The sequence below is a fragment of the Protopterus annectens genome, chromosome 9.part0, assembly GCF_019279795.1.
Source record: "Protopterus annectens isolate FY-2018-M chromosome 9.part0, PAN1.0, whole genome shotgun sequence".
NCBI lineage: Eukaryota > Metazoa > Chordata > Ceratodontiformes > Protopteridae > Protopterus > Protopterus annectens.
In genome coordinates this window covers 121,657,127-121,671,685 of record NC_056743.1, presented here as the reverse complement: position 1 = coordinate 121,671,685, position 14,559 = coordinate 121,657,127, and the positions used below count along the sequence as shown (strand labels likewise).

At 44.0% G+C, this 14,559-nt stretch overlaps 1 long non-coding RNA gene across 1 annotated transcript in view; it reads right to left on the bottom strand.

The window, feature by feature from the left end:
• The window catches only part of LOC122811074, a 386,835-nt gene that overhangs the window by 33,196 nt on the left and 339,080 nt on the right, over positions 1-14,559 (bottom strand). Inside the window, exon 2 of the long non-coding RNA XR_006366198.1 lies at positions 10,465-10,608. This is a non-coding gene — a long non-coding RNA (uncharacterized LOC122811074). The remainder of the gene's footprint in view (positions 1-10,464; positions 10,609-14,559) is intronic.

Genomic DNA, 14,559 nt, shown 5'->3' with positions numbered 1-14,559 from the left:
TTTGAAATCTTTCAGGATTAGGAAAGGACCAGTTTTTAGAAGGCCAATTCCTGCTGAATCTGGGTGGCTGAACCTGGAGGAAATCTTTGACTGTCTGAACTGACTTGGCTTTTTCCTCAATGGTCTTTAACGCATCTTTAGCATTAGCACCAAAAAGCTTGTTCTTTTCCAAGGGTGCATCAAAAAGTTTTGCCTTAACATGATCTGGTAGAGGTTGTTCTTTTAACCATGCATGTCTACGAATGACCGCCCCTGTCATAGCTGCCCTACATGAAGCTTCCAATGCATCATATCCACACTGAAGAAAGTGATTGCTAACTTGCTGAGAATTATGTACAGCCTCCTGCAAAGACTTCCTATCTAAAGGTTCAGGAGAGGCCAATGTTTTCTGTAAATCATCTAACAGGTAATCCTGATATTGAAACATATGAAAGAGACAATTGATAGCTCTCATAGATAAAGTAGTGGAGGTGTAAACCTTCTTCCCCCATCTCTCTAATGACCTAGCTTCCCTGTTGGAAGGCAAAGGATTTTTGGAGGTAGTAGCTGAAACCCCTTTCGGTCCTTGTGAAATTGTTTCTAAATCAACAGCATGGGCCCTAAAGAAATGAGAATGTGTTTCTGGGACCCTATAGTATCTGTCAGGCTTGGCAGGAGCAGGAGGAAGAGTATCAGGGGTAACACTGGAGTCAGAGTATAGATCATCCAAAACATCAAGCACAGGAGGTATAGCTAAGGGCCTGTGTTGGGGCTTTTTAAGGAAGGTTCGAAGGCGCTTTCTGGAATCAGAATATTCCTGGCCTTGCCACTTAAAATGTTCCCTCATGGAATGCAGAACTTCCCCAAAAGAAATATCCTCAGGAGGGGAGGCCGAGGGGATGGAGTCCTCTGCATCTGAGTCCTCATAGGTCTGGAAGGGCTCTTCCTGACTATCGGAGTGAACAGAGTCCTCAGAATCTTCATCTGAAGGGAGAGGGTCAGAGGGTTCAACCCTGGGCTTCTTATCAGGAGGAGGCTGGGATTCTCTCTCAGGATGGGCCAGGGAACCTCTGATCATGGAAATTAAGTCTGCGGCCACAGTCATGATTTGTGTTTCAGGAGTAGGCTGAGGTAAGGCCTTAGCAGTAAGGTGCTTGGTCTTGCTGGCTGCCTTAGCACGTGTGTAGGCCTTGACAGACATGGACATAGGAGGCCTAGCAGCTCCACGTGCAGGAGTGCCCTTATCCACAGCAATGGTCTCGGGCATTTCCTCTGTTTCAGTATCCGGAGGAAAATCAATAACTGGCGTCGGTGTGGGCTCCGGTATCGGAGGTATCGGTAATGCGGTGTCTTCGGTTCGGAGCGGTGAAATAACCGCCTCAGAGGGAACCGGGGCACTTGCGGTTGGTTTTGGCGTGGTGTCGGAGGAAGACGTGGGCCGAGGATGTCGGTCCCGGTCTTTCCGTTTCTTACGAGTCTGCGATGTCGGTAGTTCCGACGGCATAGTATAATCGAATTTTTCGCCGAAAAAGTCTTCAGCGAACTCCGTCCGACGCCGGAGAGTGCGCTTATTGAAGCGAGCACAGGCCGAGACGTCGTGGTCTGGGCCAAGGCAAGGAAGGCAGTAAGAGTGGAAATCTTAATGAGGTATTTGTTTACCACAAGACAAACAATTATTTACTTTTTCAGTAATTTCTGACATCGGCTGAGGCAAGAAAAGGTCCCCAACGGGGTAATCTTTTTTGATGACTTCGGATTCGAAGAATACAGGAGCTGACCGACCGGCACTTGCGAACTGTTTCGGCTTCGGGCACCGCGCGGCAAGAAAGACTGAAGATGGTGTCGGCTGATGCTTATGTACTCCAGCCGCTCTGACGTTGGAGAGAAATGAGACATCAGCCGACGTCGGACCCAGACTTTGGAATCCGGCCGACCAAGGGCTGCCTGAGGCAGGACAACCCATATGTTATGACTGCAGTTGCATTCTTGAAGGACATCTTTCGGATTCAACAGATCCAGAGCAGACTGGGTCAGAGAAGGTAATGGAGTCATAGAAGGCCAAGCCTTCGGATCAGACACAACCTCAAAGTCAGGCCTGCAGGCTTCAAAACCAATGAACAGATCAGAGGAGGAGTCAGAGGTTGGGGTTGTACTGGGAAGTAAGCTCACAGATCCAATGGAAAGAGGAGCGTGAATAACTCCCAACCGAATCTGGATTCCAGGAAACTATCATCCTGATCAGATCAGCTTCTGTTAATCTCCTAAATGACCTGAAGGATGAAAAGGTAGAGTTCAGTCATGATACCCTTTGATGTGCGTCATGCAGAACTGGTGAGAGAAGCCTCAAAGTCACTGGCTATGGAGAGAAATTTGATGTAGCCGGATGGGACTGTGATTTGGCTTGGGTCAGATATGAGATTAGAGTTGGATCCAAAGACTTCGATTTTGTCGGGGTAGGACCTAAAGAGTTGAAGTTCAACTTCTTTGTCATTGTATAACACAACAAAGTTACTTTTTCACAACAACCCACGGCACATTAAAAGAAAAAAAATAAATAACAAAAACACAAAAGAAATGCAGCAAAACAAAATACTAATAGCCAAGAACAACCACCTAACTACACTATTATTTAATACCATACATAATAATGCATTACAATCTTACCAATCTAGTTACTGCCCTCTTCACTGAATCTGAAGTTCTTGAAATTTTCTGGGGCTGAGCCGAGCCAGGAGGAGGAGTGTAATCAGAGAAAAGCTTCCTTGACCCTACTTTTGTCAGCATCTCCTCCCAAAGATTTCCTGGACAACGAGGGAGTTGAAGTAGTCTTAAGAATTAACTAAGTTTTACATTCTACCAGAGCCCTGTGGTAAAAGGCAGCGCATATTTCACACTCTGTAGCCAAATTTGCAGAACACTCCCTCAGAATGACCATCTAAGTTTGGAATCATGTGGCCACATGAGGAGCACTTTTTTTAATCCAGTCTGTTTATATGACTAAATGGCATATGGTTGAGAGAAGTAGAATATATTAAAAGAAAAATAGGTTAGCACAAATACCAACAATAGTAAAAAAAATACCCCCAAAATAAACAGAAGTTGCACAAAAATTACAGAAATTACCCCAATGGTACAAGTACCTAGTTAGGTAACAAGAAAGGCAAGAAAAGGGTCTCAAGGCATGACTACAAATGAAAAGCAGTAACAGCGATTTAAATTTTCAATTTGTTTCTTCAACTTAAATAGAAAAATAGGAAGGAATTAAGTAGAAAATACTTGACAAAGACGAGCAGAAATGTACTCATCTAAACCATAAACTGCTTGAGCTAACTGTGATCATGTCCAAATGCTGAAGCAGCAAAGATCAGAGGTAACTAAGGAGAACAGAGGTTTATGGTTAAGGGGTGAAGCTCAAGCTACAGATTCTAAAGTTCCAAACTGGCCATAGACAGATCAGAAACCCATCAGTTGAAGAATGGATAAAAAAGACAATTATAGTACAGTTGTGTACCTACCATAAATGTAGATGTTAGAGTGTATTCACTGTTGCAGTCATTACCATTGGGTTATCCTTCTGGCAGGCTACCCGCAGTCGGCCCGAGTTCCAAAGTCTAGGTCTGGCATCAGTTTCTGTCGCCTCTTCCCTGACGTCAGTGCGCCAGGGGTATAAAAGATGCAGCCGACGCCATTTTCTTCAGTTTTGCTTGCCCCAGATGTCAGGTGCCCCTAAAAGGGTAGGCTAAATAATGCCAATAATCATGCATACACAAAAAACAACTTTTCCTTCATCTACAAGCAAATACACCACATAGGTTGTATAGGATAGAGAAGTACAGATACGTTCCAGTAAGAAAAAGGGGGATGGTGGGAGGGTAACTTGGATTGCAACAGTGAATACACTCGAACATCTACATTTATGGTAGGTACACAACTGTACTATGTTCATCGTGTTTCACTGTTGCAGTCATTACCATTGGGTTGAATCCCAAAGCTAAGGTTGGGAGGCTGGTGCTAAATAGGATTAGGAGAAGCTATTAGGCCCTGCAGAACTACAGTGGCAAAGCCTGCCCTGGATTTAGAGTAGAGAGGCAAGTGATGGTGCTTTGTAAAAGTATACACTGAACTCCAAGTTGCAGCCTCTAAGATGTCTTTGGTTGGTACTCCTCTGAGGAAGATTGCTGAAGTGGCTGCTGCTCTTGCTGAGTGTGGCCTAATGCCCTTAGGCACTGATTTGCCATGCTGTGAATAGCAGAAACGAATGCAGAGGCCTATCCACTTTGAAATAGTCTGTTTTGAGATGGGCTTTCCTTGTGATCCTGTGGCATATGCCACTAGAAGTTGTACAGTTTTTCTGAAAGCTTTGGTTCTGTCCAAGTAGAAGCGTAGCTGCCTGTGAATGTCCAAAGAATGTAGAAGTCTCTCACCCTTATTCTGTGGGTTTGGGAAAAAAGTAGGCAAATGAATTGTTTGGTTAAGGGCCACACTGGACACTACCTTAGGCATAAATGTAGGGTTTGTCCTTATAGAAACCCTGTCCGGATGAAAAATGATAAAGGGTTCCACAGCCATGAGTGCCTGTAACTCAAACTCGTCTAGCGGAGGTAATTGCTAGGAGCAGAGCTGTTTTCCAGGATAAGAATTTTATATCAGCTGTAGAGGCTGGCTCAAATGGAGGCAGTGTGAGTTTTTCCAAGACACAGTTGAGGTCCCATGCAGATACTGGTGCTCTCCTTGGAGGTCTTATGTTTTTGGCCCCTCTGAGGAACTGCCCTAGTAATGGATGAGAAAAAATAGGTGGTTCTGTATTGTAATGAGCTGAGATAGCAGAGGCATGAATTTTAATTGATGAAAATGAAAGGCCTTTATACAGCATCTCAGTTAAGTATTGCAAAATCTGAGGAATATTTGGAGCAGTTGTGTCAAAACCTTTTGTCTGGTTCCAAGCACAGAATCTCTTCCATTTTTCTGCATAAGATTTTCTGCTGCTAGGCCTCCTGGCCTCCAAAATAACATCCATCACTGCTTTAGAGAGAGGTGTGTTTGAATGGCTACATTATACTCCATGCCGCCAGGTTTAAGGTCCTGAGTTGGCTGTGCAGCATCATACTGTCCCTGTTGGGTCAACAAGTGTGGAATTTGAGGTAATGTTCAAGCTGGGCATTGAGACAAGCTCTTTAGGATTTGGTAACAGTGCTGGCGGGGCCAGTCTGGGGCAATCAGTATCATTTTTGGCTTCTCTTGTCTGACCTTGAGGAGTACCTTGGGGAGGAGAGGCAGAGGAGGAAAAGCATATACTGTTAGGTTTTTCCAGCTGAAGGATAGAGCATCCACTTTCCATGCTTGCTTGTGATAAATCCTTGTGCAGAATCTCTGTAATTGGTAGTTGTGAGGAGAGGCAAATAGGTCTATGTCCAGGCATCCCCATTTCCTTGTTATCATGCTGAATACTTGTGGGTCCAATTTCCACTCGTGGGGATCCATTAGGTTTCTGCTAAGTTCGTCTGCCAGAGTATTTATCCTTCCTGGCAGGAATTGTGCTTGCAGATGTACTTGGTAGGTCAGTGCTGTTTCCCACAAGTTCATGGCTAGTCTGCAGAGGGGGTAAGAATGTGTGCCCCCCTGCTAGTTGATGTACCACATGACTGTAGTATTGTCCATCTATCAGTAGTTGTCCTGGATGAATTTTGTCCTTGAAGGCGGTCAGGGCATTCTGAACAGCTAGCATCTCTTTTTGATTGATATGTAGATGCATTTGACTTGTAGACCATGCGTCCTGAATACATCTTCCTGCCATATGTGCCCCCCAGGCATAATCTGATGCATCTGTTGTCAAGGTCTGCCTGGCTATGGGTAAGGTGAAAGGCTGTCCCGTGTTGAGGTGACAGGCTTTTGTCCACCATCGAAACTCCTGTTGCAGGCAGGGAATGAAGGTAATTGTTGTTTCCAGGCTGTGGCAATGTTGAGTCCAAACACTTTTTAGATACCATTGAAGTTTCCCCATATGCAGTCTTGCATATGGAATTAGTAGTATGCATGATGCCATGAAGCCCAACACCTGCAGAAGTTTCCTTGCAGATAACTGGGTCTTTGTTGCCAACATTGTGAAATAAGTAGTCAGTTGTCTGTGCTTGTCTGGCGTGAGATAAGCCATCTCGGCAGTTGTATTTAAGCTTGCACCCAGGAATATTATCTTTTGAGAGAGTACAAGTTTCGATTTATTTTCGTTTACTGTGTACCCTAGACCTGTTAATCTTTTTACAAACACCAGATGCTGTAGTAGAATGTCCTTGGTTCTCTGCTTGAACAAGGCAGTCATCCAAGTAAGGATAGATTTGTATTCCTCTGTCTGCAAAATGCAATTACTGGTGCCAGGCATTTTGTGAGAACCTTGGGTGCAGTAGTTAAGCCAAAGGGCAGTGCAGAGAATTGGTAGTGCATTGAGCCAGCTATAAATCTGAGGTTTCTTCTGCACGATTGATTGGAACATGCAGGTATGCCTCTTTTAGGTCTAAAGTCACAAGCCAAGCGTTCTTGCCCAGCATGGGCAGAAGCTGCTGCAGAGTTAACATTTTGAATTTTGGAATATCCAAAATGTGTTTAGGATGGACAGGTCCAGTATTTGTCTCCAGGCTTTGTCCTTTCTGGGTACCAATAATAGCCTTGAGTAAAATCCTTGTCCCTGCTCTTGCTGTGGTACTTGCTGAATGGCCATCATGTCCATGAGGGATGAAACTTGTTTTTGTGCCTCTGCCCATTGATTGTGTGGCAGGTCTGGCATACCGTGTGGTCTTGGCAGGGTGTGAAAGTGGAACCTGTAACCTTGAGACATGATATTTAGGACCCATTTGTCCTAGGTGACCATGTGCCAATTTTGTGAAAAAAGTGCTAATTTTCCCCCCAAAGGAGCTGCCAGAAGGTAAGTGCTTGGTGCTGGCAGGGGAAGTCATTGAGACTGTTTCCTGTATGGCTGTGATTTTTCCTCTCCACCTTTGGTGGAAGAAGCATCCCATTGTTTAGGCCGGTATGAGCCTTGGGGCTTGCATCTAACTCTGGGGGTGTCTATATCTGCCTCTTTGTGGCCTGACACTGGAAAGGACCAATTTTTTGTAGGCCAGTTTCTGCTAAATCTGGAAGGCTGTACCTGTAAGAAATCCTTCACTGTTTGCATAGATTTAGCTTTATCCTCCATTTTCAACACCTCTTCTGCTTTAACACCAAAGTATCATGCTGTAAAGGAGCATCTAATAGTTTTGCTTTAACATGATCGGGCAGATTCTGTTCTTTTAACCAAGCATGCCTTCTAATAACAGATCCTGTAACTGCGGCCCTGCAAGAGGCCTCTAGAGAATCAAAACCACATTGCAAAGTATGCTTTCCCACTTGTTCAGCTGCATGCAATAAATCCTGCATTTTTGTTTTCTGCACATTCTGAATTTGCCAACATTTTCTGTTTAAGCAGTGACATAAATGATACTTAAGCATATGAAACTGACAATGTAAAGCTCTTAGAGCCAAGGTAGCGGAAGTATAAATCTTTTTTCCCCATCTGTCCAGGGCCCTTGAATCCCGATCAGAGTGGAAAGGGTTTTTTGCAGTGGAAGCCTTGACCCCCTTGGGACCCTGAGAAATAGTTTCTGGGTCAGCAGTAGGGTTTTTGTAAAGAAATCTATGCGACTCAGGCACCCTGTAGTATCTGTCTGGCTTAACAGGAGCTGGTGGTAAAGAGTCAGGAGACAGACCGGACTCTGAAACTACATCATCTACAATATCTAAAACAGGAGGAATAGCAAGGGGCCTGTGCTGAGGTAATAAAAGGAAGTCTGAGCCTTTTCTTGGATTCTGAGTAATCCTGACTCTCCCAGTGGAAATGCTCCCTCATGGTATGCAGGGTCTCCCCAAAAGAATAATCCTCAGGAGGAGAGGCTGAAGGGATAGATTCTTCAGCATCAGAATCCTCATAGGGAGGAAGGGAATATTCCTGTTGAGAAGAGGAATCAGAGGAAATGGAAACCTAATCAGAAAATTCATATTCTATCTCTTGCCTATGCCTCTTATCAGGAGGAGGATGGGAACCCCTGATCAAAGTAATTAGATTTTCGGCCATTTTCAGCATCTGTTTTTTAGGCATGGAGGCCTGTCCAGGAGAATGCTGTACTTGTTTCTTTGTCTTTAGTGGTGCTTTTGTCTTTGTTACTGTAGATGGTTTTACATACAACTGTGTAGGTCTGAAAACACCCTCAGAAGCCGATGCCTGCTCAGCAGCTCTGGACCCATCTGAGGGAATAGTTTCCGAGTGTCCAATACCTTGAGTTTCCAGTGGCCTAGTCTCCACGTGGGAGTCGGAAGCGGCCTGTGGCTCTGAGGTAGTGGGCATTAGGGGCTGCAAAAGTGCCTCACTGAGAACCAGAGACAGGCCTAACAGAAGCATTGTCGTCTGTTTTGGACCTCAGATGCCAGTCCTTTTCTTTTGATTTGCGCTTTTTATAAACTCCGGTCATCGGTTGTTCCAATGGCATTACATAATTGAATCTTCTGCCAAAATAATGTAATGCAAAATCGTACCGAAGCTTAATAGTGCGTTGGTTAAATCTAGCACAAAACCGACAACTAGCAATGTCGTGGTCTGGGCCTAGGCAAGGAATAAAGTAAGAATGAAAATCCTTATGAGGTATTTGCTTCCCACAAGAAATACAATTATTAACTTTTTCTGACATCGGTCTGGAGCAAGAAAAAAAAGTTTCCCCAATGGGGTACTTCGCTTTAATTAAGACTTTGGTTCTGAAATTCGAATTTGAAAATCTCAGGAGTCGGCCGACCGGCATTTGCGAACTGCTTTTGCTTCGGGCACCGCACTTCAAGAAAGACTGAAGAAAATGGCTTCGGCTGCATCTTTTATACCCCTGGTGCACTGACGTCAGGGAAGAGGCGACAGCAACAGACGCCGGACCTAGACTTTGGAACTCAAGTCGACTGCAGGTACCTGCCAGCAGGATAACCCAATGGTAATGACTGCAACAGTGAAACACGATGAACATCCATAGTTTTACCCCAACACTGTCTTAGCAGGCACTTTGCCCAGACATTCACAATTTAACTCCACTGAAACTCAACAGCTATTTCACTTGGCCACTCCTCCAGTAAGTTACGCTCACCATATAGCTACTTTCAGTGTCACTGTTATCCACTGCTGTATCTATTAAAAAAATATGAACTTCCTCCCCTGCTTCCAATATAATGCATAAATTAGAAAAAAAGAACCACAACAGTAGGTGGCCAAGAGCTCAGCCTCATGACATCCAGGTCATCACAAGTTTAAGTGATATCCCACCAATAATTCACAACACAATCACCACAGCATCATACATGGGCAGTTTAAATCTTATTTGCTACCTCTGTTCCAACACAAACTACAACCTCAAAATCTACTATAACAAGATGCATTAAAAGCCTTGTGGAAGCCCATCTTAGAGAAGTCTACTGCATGTCTTCTATTTCCCTTTATATCAAACTAATGCTGTACCAGTATACAAACATGTCTTGCATCTTTAAAAAATAAAAAAAAAATTTTTTTTAAAACATCAGCAAAGCAGTCCTACTTATTACCTTGCCCAAAACTGTAGAAATGTCTTGTGTATCTCTTCGTCCTATTACTTTGCGATAAGAGGTCATGGACGTATAAGCACTCCTGATACTGGCACTCCTATATGCACAGGAATGATCAACAAACCTGACAGCAATTTCAACACTCAGTATACTAGTTCTCTTAACATCTTAAGGTAAATACTGTTACAACCCTATGACCTGTTAAATTCTAGAGTTGTCTTCTGTTTACTGGTTTTGCTCCCCTTTGTCAAACTACTCAATCCGAACTAGTAGCGGTCCTCCTCCCCTATATAAGCACAAAGCAGCATTGCTACTTAGTGTTTCTGGTAGTTCTACTTGATTCTCCATACAATCCATGTTACTCCACAACCCCTTTTCAATTTATTAGTTCAGTGTATTAACTCTCTGTCCTGTGTCCCTTAAAAGTCTATGCCCTGCACACTCCCAACAAATTCTCTACACTGCTTGCATGAGCTTTAAATTGCTTAAAGCCTCATCTTCACCAACCTCTGTATTGCCTGATGCCTACTAATACCTACTCTTTCACATTTCCTATTCATCAACAATCTCATGTTCTTGCGCTAAACACCATTCTGAGAAGCTCACCAAGTTTTTACGAGTAAATATTCTTGCAGTGTCACTCATTAGGGCTGGAAAGACCTGCAAGATCTTATCAAATCTCACATTTTATGTGAAATACTTCCACGAAGATGAGACATGTTTCTGCTTCCCATAACTTCTTGATCATTACCCAAACCAAAATGAGCAAGGTCATTTAACAGGTATATTACAGCATTTTTTATACCAAGTCATATGAAGTCCTGTAAGAGTGCATCAGCTATATTTTAATATTCTAAAAATATATTTTAAGTTTTGCCTTACCTGGTGTCCCTGAATTTCAACTTTCAATTTTTCCTGTAAAGTCTGCAGTTCCATCTTTTCTGTGTTGCACCCAGTCTTCAAATGCTCTCCAAGCCCCGCACAGTTCTACAATGATGACTGCCCCTGCACTTTTCCCATGTACATCTGTAAACAAAATAAATATAGGGAATCTAAGTCCAACAGCTGCAATGGCAGCTGATTAAAAAAAAGTTCCATGTACAACATATAAAAGGAGGCATTTTAATACCACCCCCCCCCCCAAAAAAAAAAAAAAAAAACAGACCATCAGCCATTCAAAAGGTCAATAGAAACAAAACCAATAAAATTAATGTTGTTCAATGAACTTAAGAAAATACTACACCACAACTGAAAGTCAAACTGCTGACTGCATGCTAAACCAAACAGGAAAGTGTAAAAAATACATAATGGAGGTCTGTGGTGGGGGATACGCTACCCACACCCCCACCTTTACTATGTATTACAGTGCTATTGTTTTAGCAAATTAACATAATTGTACATTGTTCTAGTATACTCACTGCTACAGTAATAAAGTACAGTTGTGTACACTTACCATAAATGTAGATGTTAGTGTACACTCAATGTTGCAGTCATTACATTTGGGTAATCTGCTGGCAGGTTGCCCTCAGTCGGCCTGATTAAAGTCTTGGGTCCTGCATCACTTGCTGTCCCTTCTTCCATGACGTCAGGGGTATAAAACATGCAGCCGACTTCATTACTTCAGTTTTTCTTGCCCCAGATGTCAGGTGCCCCCCTAATGGGGAGCAAATAAACACAAATACACAAAAAGTATACCTCCAGCCAAAAGCAAATACACCAAAAAGGCTTTTAAGCATAGTAAAGGAAAGTAGAGGTAGAGAGAGAAAAAAAGTAGGGGGCTGGAGGGAGGGTAACCAGGACTGCAACAGTGAATACACTCTAACATCTACATTAATGGTAAGTGTACACAACTGTACTATGTTCTTAGTGTTTCACTGCTGCAGTCATTACATTTGGGTAGATTCCCAAAGCTATGGTTGGGAGGAGGCATTTATACAGCATTAGGGCCAGCTTTAAGGCCCTGCAAGACAGCAGTGGCAAAGCCAGCTCTGGATTTAGAGAAAATTGGTAAATGATAATGTTTGGTGAGAATATGTACAGAACTCCAGGTAGCAGCTTCTAGGATATCCCTGGTAGGAACACCTCTGAGAAAGGCTGCAGAAGTAGATGCAGCCCTGGTGGAGTGAGATCGGATTCCCTGGGGGACAGGTTTTCCATGGTGCTTATAGTAGAAATGAATGCAATGGCTTATCCATTTAGAAATATTGTTTTTAAATAGCCTTCCCCTCTGCCCCTGCAGCAAATGCTACCAGAAATTGTTCAGATTTTCTTCGAGATTTAGTCCTGTCCAACTAGAATCTTAGTTGTCTGTGCACATCCAAGGAATGCAGAATCTGTTCCCCTTTATTCTGTGGATTGGGAAAGCAGGTTGGCAAATGAATGGACTGATTAAGAGCCACACAGGAAACCACCTTGGGCATGAAGGATGGATTGGTCCAGAGATACCCTGTCCGCATGAATGATGATGAAAGGCTCCACTGCCATAAGGGCCTGTAATTCAGATATCCTTCTAGCTGAAGTGATTGCTAAAAGGAAGGCTGTTTTCCAAGAAAATATTTTTAAGTCTGCAGTAGCAGCTGGCTTACAAGGAGGTAGAGGGAGTTTCTCCAAACCAAAGTTAAGGTCCCAGGAAGGGGTAGGAGCTCTCCTGGATGGTCTCAAGTCTTTTGACCCTCTGAAATACTGCTTGAGCAGAGGATGAGAGAAGGGGGGTGGTTCTGTCTTATAATGAGCTGAAATAGCTGAGGTGTGGATTTTAATGGAAGAAAGACAGGCCCTTGTGAAGCATCTCAGTTAAATACTGGAAAATCTGAGGTAAATTGGGCACTGCTGTGCTCATCCCTAAAGACTGGTTCCAGGCACAGAATCTTTTCCATTTGTCAGCATATGATATTCTAGTACTAGGTCTCCTCGCCTCCAAGATTACATACATCACAGGTGTGCTGAGGGATAAGGGTGAATAAGTGATTAGCCAGGCTGCAAGGTTCAGTGTTGGAAGCTGAGGGTGCAGAATTTGGTTCTGCTGCTGATACAGCAGGGAAGGGGTCTGAGGCAGGCGCCATGGAGATATTTATGACACACTACGCAGGAGGGGGTAGCAGTGTTGGCGTGGCCAGTCTGGAGTAATCAAAATCATCCTTGGTTTGTCCTGTTTGACCTTTAGTAGAACTTTGGACAGCAGAGGCAGAAGGGGAAAGGCGTAGACTGATAGGTTTTTCCAGCTGAAGGACAAAGCATCCACTTTTCCAGGCTTGTTTATGGGACGCCCTTGTGCAAAACTTGTTCAACTGGTAGTTCTGGGGGGAGGAACATAGATCTATGTTTGGGCTCCCCCACTCGCTTGTCAACATGCTGAAAATCCGTGGTTCCAGTTTCCACTCGTGTGGATCCATGAGGTTTCTGCTTAGTCTGCCAGTGTACTGAATTTTCCTGGCAGGAATTGTGTTTGTAGGTGCACTTGGTAGCTTAAGGCTGTGTTCCAAAGCCATAGCTAGTCTGCAAAGGTGGTAGGAATGTGTACCCCCCTGCTTGTTTATGTACAACATAACCGTGGTGCTGTCCGTCTTTACCATTAGTTGTCCTGGAAGAATGTAGTCCTTGAAGGCTGTCGCAGCATTCTGTACAGCTAACACTTCTTTTTGAATGATATGTGGGTGCATTTGATTTGGGTTTCATTTGCCCTGAATGCACTTCCCTGCCAGGTGAGCCCCCCATGCATAGTCTGATGCATCTGTAGTTAGGGTTTGGGTGGCAGGGGGTAGTGTGAATGGTAGCCCCCTGTTTTGGTGGCAGGCCTCTGTCCACCATAGGAACTTCAGGTGTAGGCAAGGTATGAAAGGAATTATTGTTTCCAGGCTGCGACAATGTTGACTCCATAGACTTTTTAGATACCACTGTAGTTCCCTCATATGCAGTCTTGCATATGGAATTAGAAGAATGCAGGAGGCCATGAACCCAAAGGCTTGCAATATTTGCCGTGTAGACAGCAGGGTTTTTGTGGCCACTTGTTTGAAGTAAGTTACCAAATGAATTTGCTATTCTGGCGTTAGGAAAGCCATCTGGGCAGATGTATTCAAGCTTGCACCCAGGACTGGGCAGATGTATTCAAGCTTGCACCCAGGAATGTAATCTGCTGACAGGGTACTAGCTGTGATCTTTTCATTTATGGTATACCCCAGACAAGCTAGAACCCTTTTTACAAACACCAGATGATTTAGAAGTATGCCCTGGTTTTCTGCCTGAATTAGACAATCGTCCAGGTATGGGTATATTTGAATATTTATTTGCCTGCAAAATGCAATAACTGGAGCCAGGCACTTTGTGAATACCCTGGGCGCAGTAGATAAGCCAAAGGGCAGTGCAGAGAAAGTACAGTTGTGTACACTTACCATAAAATGTACATGTTAGAGTGTCTTCACTGTTGCAGTCATCACTGTAGGGTTCTTCCTGCCGGCAGGCAGCCTTCGGTCAGCCAGAATCCCAAAGTCTGGGTCCGGCGTCAGCTGTGTACTCACCCTCCCTGACGTCAGTGCGTCAGGGGTACAAAGCTTCCAGCCGACGCCATGTTCTCCAGTTTTTCTTGCCCCAGATGTCAGGTGCCCAAAAGTAAAGGCTAAAAGTAAAACAAAAATGTAACATACAACAAACCTCATACCCTGTAGCAAATACACCTCAGAAGGGTGAAGCAGGGAACCACACCAATAAAAGTATAAGAGGGGACAGGAGGGTGGGTAACCCAGACTGCATCAGTGAAGACACTAACATCTACATTTATGGTAAGTGTACACAAAGTACAGTTTTGTACCTACCATAAATGTAGATGTCCGATAGGTATGCATCTGCAGTCATCACATATGGGTTGTCCTGCCTCAGGCAGCCCTTCGGTTGGCCCGATTCCAAAGTCTGGGTCCGGCGTTGGCTGAAGTCGCCCCTTCCCCGACGTCAGAGCGCCTGGGGTATAAAAGCATCAGCTGACGC